Genomic DNA, 6,687 nt, shown 5'->3' with positions numbered 1-6,687 from the left:
TAATTAAAAATTCACCTCTCCCCTCCTAATTGAGATTAAGGAATGAAAAAAAGGCAGTTCGACGGGGAATTAAATTCCCCATCAATCGATCGCCGTTTCATCCCTTAATCTCTGTAGAAAAAAAATCCAAACTGCGACAAAAGTCATGGGCCAGTGAGAAAAATAATTTTCCTCTCGGCGCACAGTGACTTTTCACCTTTCGCCCGCGAATTAAAAATTCACTTCTCCCCTAATTAAGATTAAGGGATGAAAGAGGGTTAATTAATGGAGAATTTAATTCTCCGTCGAACGGCCCTTTTTTCATCCCTTAATCTCTGTAGAAAAAAAATCCAAACTGCGACAAAAGTCATGGGCCAGTGAGAAAAATAATTATCCTCTCGGCGCACAGTGACTTTTCACCTTTCGCCCGCGAATTAAAAATTCACTTCTCCCCTAATTAAGATTAAGGGATGAAAAAAGGGCCGTTCGACGGAGAATTAAATTCCCCATCAGTTAACCCTCTGTCATCCCTTAATCTCTGTAACAAAACAATAAAAGCTGCCACCAAACTCATGGGCCAGTAAGAAAAATCATTGTTTCGCGGCGCACAGTGACTTTTCACCATTCGCCCGCGAATTAAAAATTCACCTCTCCCCTCCTAATTGAGATTAAGGGATGAAAAAAAGCCAGTTCGACTGAAAATTAAATTCCTCATGAACTGCCCTTTTTTCATCCCTTAATCTCAATTAGGAGCGTAGAGGTGAATTTTTAATTCGCGGGCGAATGGTGAAAAGTCAGTGTGCGCAATTATTTTTCTCACTGGCCCATGATTTTCATGGCAGTTTATATTTTTTTGTTACAGAGATTAAGGGATGAAAGAGGGTTAATTGATGGGGAATTTCATTCTTTTTTTTTTTATATTCCGGCCCTTTCTCTGCCCTCTGATTGGCTAATCGGCCCTATCCAACCCTATGCATGCGGCTGTGGATTCTACACTGCACCGCGTTCACACTCCTATAGAACATAGGAGTAGCATGGGAAACCACAGAAAACCCATGCCGGTACAGGCGGTCACTATATTAGCGACCTCCCGCTCGCCGGAGCCTCCGGTTGAAAAACTCGGTTCCACGGGGAATCGAACTCACAACCTTTCGCACACTAGGCTCGCACCTAGCCGCTTCGGCCACCGACGTCGGTGAATTTAATTCTCCGTCGAACTGCCATTTTTTCATCCCTTAATCTCAATTAGGAGGGGAGAGGTGAATTTTTAATTACCGGGAGTCACTGTGCGCTGCAAAACAATTATTTTTCTTACTGCGCTGTGATTTTCATGACAGTTTCTTCCATTTTTTACAGAGATTAAGGGATGAAAGAGGATTAATTGATGGGTAATTTAGTTCTCCGTCAAACAGCTTTTTTTTCATCCGAGAGAGAGAGAGAGAGAGTGAGAGGGAGAGAGAGCGAACGGCTGACGAAAAACCTCAAATGATTCTTTTTCTCGCATTCAGTCCGTGATGTTCCACAGGCCCGTGCGCGCATGCGCAAATGGTCGGAACAATGCTGTAGGGAGTCGGAGCGAGACGGAGACTTCTCTCTCGCACAAAGATATAAATAGCAACATCTATTAAATTCGCTCTGAATAAATAAACAAGCTATTGAAAAAAAACACTGATATTCCGAATTACAAAACAAAAAATTAAATTCATCAACTTCAATTTTTTAAATGGAAAACATTTTTTTTTCGCATGTGATCTTCACGCGGCTTTGGGGGATGAACGGTTGGGAATAGGGGTAAAGTGCCCCAAACATTTTTTGTGTAAAATTTTGAGCTCTACAACTTTGTATAACACGTTTTTGGACGTACAGCGCGTTATTCACGAGTTATTTCGAAAAAACGGTTTTCAGGGGTAGTTTTTTGGCTTTTTCAACCCCCGCACAAACTTGGGGACCCTTAAACATCCGCCATTAGTTTCATATGCCCAAATCACAAATTGTTTCAAAAATGCAGCCTGATTTGCAAACATTCGTATGTTAGACCTTCGTTCATTTGACTAACACAGAAAAACCTAAACGTAAATAAGGTTTAAGAAATCGTCTTCTACGATTGAAGTTGAAGCGTAAATTACGCTCAAAATCGTCGTAAATTACGATGATTTCATTTTGTTGTTTATATTTAATGGAAGAACCGATAAAAAGAGTCATACGAAAAAGCACTAAATCTTGAGTTTCACAGGCTACTAAGCCAATCCGATGCTTCTATCAAACAATGGTTTCTAGACAAAGGTTTCGAGCCTGTCATTACAACAGGGAAAAGAAAAGTTTTATTAATTCAGAACATGGCCAATTCTAAAGAGTTTCTCTCGATTATTCCTAATCTTATACGTGAAATTATCCTCGTGGCAACATGTGAAATAAATGGGACTCACTATGACACTACAATGACGGTAATGATTGATCTCGATGAGAATGATCCTATTTTCGGGGAAATTGAACACATAATCATTGATCCTAACAATCCAACTCGATTATATTTGTTAGGAAAAAAGTTCTATGTCAATTACTTCTGCAACCGTTACCATGCTTACCAAGAAACCAGATCAGACACGGAGAGAAATATTCAATAAAAATGACGTATCTTTTCCGTAATTCCGGAGCGAAATATGGTTGTAGGAAATTTTACGGAACTGTCACAGAATTTTTCCAGAGCGTTCCGCCATTTTTATCTGAATCTCCTGTGAAAAACTACGATACCGTCACTCCAATTTTCTGAGTCGATTCCGTAATCGATGAGCGAACGGTGAGTTCCGTAATTTTTACTGAACATTGCTCTCCGTGGACGAATGGGTTTTCATCCCACAAGATGAATTGATATCATTTTATTCTTCTCATATCCGTAATCTCTCTAATGAAAAATTGTATGTGAGCCATCGTCATCTCTTATAATCTTTAGATTATTATATGTTAAAAATGATAATTTAATTCTTGTCACCTCAGAAATGTATAAAAAATGTAATAAAAATTCGATACTTGATAGAAAGAGAATTATAATTTTTTTCATCAATTTCAACGATAAATTTTTACTATTAGAAGTACTCAATTTGAATCACGATCTAATGTGGAAAAAAGCGTAAAAATCATAACATAGGTTTATTAAAATAATAATTTACGATTTGTTAAACGTAAAATACGCTTTGTTTAGGCGTAATTTACGTTTAGCAAAACGTAATTTGCGTCAAGTTTTTCTATGTGTACTTGAGAAAAAGAAGTGGTTTACGTATTCATTATTGAATCATCGTATCGAGGAATTCCCGTATTCTCCTGAATACCGTAATGACAAACCCTGCACTATTTCACATGTCGTAGCTACCCTCAGAAATTCACCCTCACTCCTTGAATATGTTGGAATAACAAATATGCGCGCCAGTAAAAAAATCAAAATTGATAGTTAGATGTCCCCCATATTGAATACTGCAATTATCCCTTACGGGAGGGATCCGTCTTGACCCCCAAAAAAATTTTCCAATTCATCTGTAGTTGCTACCCTGCGAAATTCACACCCAATCTTTGACAATGATTAAATTTGTAAGATGCGCACCTGTAAGAAATACATAATTCATAGTTAGAGGTCCCCCATCTACAATTGAGCCATTATCCCTCACAACGGGGTTCCATCCCCATCCGCCAAAAAAATCTTGAGTTAATCGGTCGATGCTACTCTCAGATATTCACCCCCACTCCTTGAATATGTACGAATTAGAAATATGCGTGCCAGTAAAAAAATCATAATTGATAGAGTTCCCCCATATTTAATTAGGCAATTATTCCTCTCGAGAGGGTTCTGTCCCCACCCCCAGAAGAAATTTCCGGAAAATCTGGTGTTGCAACCCTCAAAAATGCATCCCGCTTTTTGAAAATGATCGAATTGGTAGTATGCGTGCCATTTGTCGTTGCTACCCTCAGAAATTCACCCCCACTCCTTGAAAATGGTCGAATTAGTAGTATACGTGCTAGTAAAAAAATTATAATTGATAGTTAGAGGTACCCCCATATTAAATAGGGGTATTATCCTTCACGAGGGGCTTCCCTCCCCAACTCCGCAAAAAATTGCAGCTCCACCTGGTGTTGCTACCCTGGAGAATTCACCGGCACTCCTTGAATATGTTCGAATTATCAATGTGCGCGTCAGTAAAAAATTCATAATTTTTAGTAACATGTCTCCCATCTTGAATTGAGCCATTAGCCGTCATGAGGGGGTGGCCTCCCATCCGCAAACAATAATTCCAGTTAATCTGTCGTTGCTGCCTTCGGAAATTCACCGGCATTCCTCGAATGTTGTAATGATCAATATGCGCGCCAGTGAAAAATTCATAATTCACAGTTAGAGATCTCCCATCGTGAACTGGACCATTATACCTGACGAGGGGGTTACCTCCCCGTCCGCCAAAAAATTGTAGTTAATCTGTTGTTGCTATCCTCAGAAATTCACGTCCACTGTTTGAAAATGGTGGAATGAGTAGTATACGCGCTAGTAAAAAATTTATAATGGATAGTTAGATATTGAATTGGACCATGATCCTTCACGAGAGGGTTCGGTCCGCCCCCCCCAAAAAAAATTCCCGATTAATGTGTTGTTGCTACCCTCAAAAATTCACCCCCACTCCGCGAATATGTTCGAATAAGAAATATGTGTGCCAGTACAAAAATTATAATTTATGGTTAGTGAACCCCAGATTCAATTGGGCCATTATCCGTGACAGTAGAGTTCCGTTCACACATCCAAAAAAGTTGTCCAAGTTCATCTGTCGTTGCTAACCTCCGAAACTCATACCCACTCATTGAAGATGTGAAAAGTCTGAATATGCGCGCCAGTTAAATCTTTATAACAGGTGTTTAGAACTCCCCCATCTTGAATTTGAGGATTTCCCCTGATAAGAAGGTTCCTCCCCCACCCCCATGAAAAATTCCGAGTTCATTTGTCGTTGCAACCCCCGGAAATTCACCGCCACTCATTGAAAATGTTGAAAATCTCAATATGCGCACCAGTAAAAAATTGATAGGAGTTGATTAGAACTCCCACATCTTGCATTTGACCTTTTCCCTTATGAGGGAGTTCCTTTCCCGCCCCTAAAAAAAATGTCGAGTTCATCTGTCCTTGCTACCCCCCCCCCCCAAATCCAGCCCCACTCTTTGAAAATTCTGTAAATCTCAATATGCGCGCCAGTTCCTCCTTCGCTCCAAAAAATCCATATCCAGCTCGACTCTTTAAAAATGCTGAAAATCTCAATATGCGCGCCAGTTACAAATTGATAAGAAATATTTAAAACTCCCCCATCTTGGATTTGACCACTTGCCCTCCTAGAGGGGTTCCTCCCTCACCCGAAAAAAAAATTAGAGTTTATTTATCGTTGCTACCCTCGGAAATCCACCCCTACTCCTTGAAAACGTTAAAAATCTTAATATACGCGCCAGTAAAAAATGGCTAAAAGATACTGAGAACCCCCCATCTCGAATTCGACCATTTCCCCTCATAGGGAGGTTCTTACCGTAGCGCCCAAAAAAATGTGGAGTTGATTTGTCTTTGCTACCTCCGGAAATTCAGCTGCACTCTTTGAAAATGCAGAAAATCTCAATATGCGCGCCAGTTAAAAATTGATAAGAAATATTTAAAACTACTCCATCTTGAATTTGAGCATTTGCCCTCCTAGGGGGGTTCCTCCCTCACCCCAGAAAAAAATTTCGAGTGTAATTGTCGTTGCTAGCCACGGAAATCCACCCCCACCCCTTGGAAACTTTAAAAATTTTAATATGCGCGGCAGTTAAAAATTGATAAGAAATATTTAAAACACCCCCATATTGAATTTGACCATTTGCACTTATAGAGAGGTTCCTTCCCCAACCCCATAAAAAATTTCGAGCTCATTTGTCTTTGCTACCCCTCCAAATCCAGCTCCACTCTTTAAAAATGCTAAAAATCTCAACATGCGCGCCAGTTAAAAATCGATAAGAAAACTCCCCCATCTTGAATTTGATCATTTGTCCTCCTAGGAGGGTTTCTCGCTCACCCCAGAAAAATATTTCGAGTGTATTTGTCGTTGCTAGCGCCGGAAATCCACCGCCACCCCTTGAAAACTTTAAAAGTCTTAATATGCGCGGCAGTTAAAAATTGATAAGAAATATTTAAAACTCCCCCATCTTGAATTTGACCATTTTCCCTCCTACGGGAGTTCCTCCCTCATTTTCTAAAAAAATTTTTGAGTTTATTTGTTGTTGGTACCCCCGGAAATCCATCCCCACCCCTTAAAAACTTTAAAAATCTTAATATGCGCGGCAGTTGAAAATTGATGAGACATATTTAAAATTCCCCCATATAGAATTTGACCATTTCCACTCATAGAGGGGTTCCTTCCCCAACCCCCAAAAAAATTTCGAGTTCATTTGTCTTTGCTACCCTCCCAAATCCAGCCCCATTATTTGAAAAGTTGAAAAATCTTGATATGCGCGCCAGTTAAAAATGGCAAAAAGATACTCAGAACCCCCCATCCTGAATTCGACCATTTCCCCTCATGGGGAGGTTCTTACCGTACCGCCCAAAAAATTTTGGAGTTCATTTGTCTTTGCTACCCCCCGAAATTCAGCTGCACTCTTTGAAAATCTCAACATGCGCGCCAGTAAAAAATTGATAAGAAATATTTAAAACTCCCCAAATTC

This window comes from Diachasma alloeum, unplaced genomic scaffold (genome assembly GCF_001412515.2).
Source record: "Diachasma alloeum isolate Michigan unplaced genomic scaffold, Dall2.0 Dall_scaffold_00284, whole genome shotgun sequence".
NCBI lineage: Eukaryota > Metazoa > Arthropoda > Insecta > Hymenoptera > Braconidae > Diachasma > Diachasma alloeum.
This window is presented reverse-complemented; position numbering follows the sequence as displayed.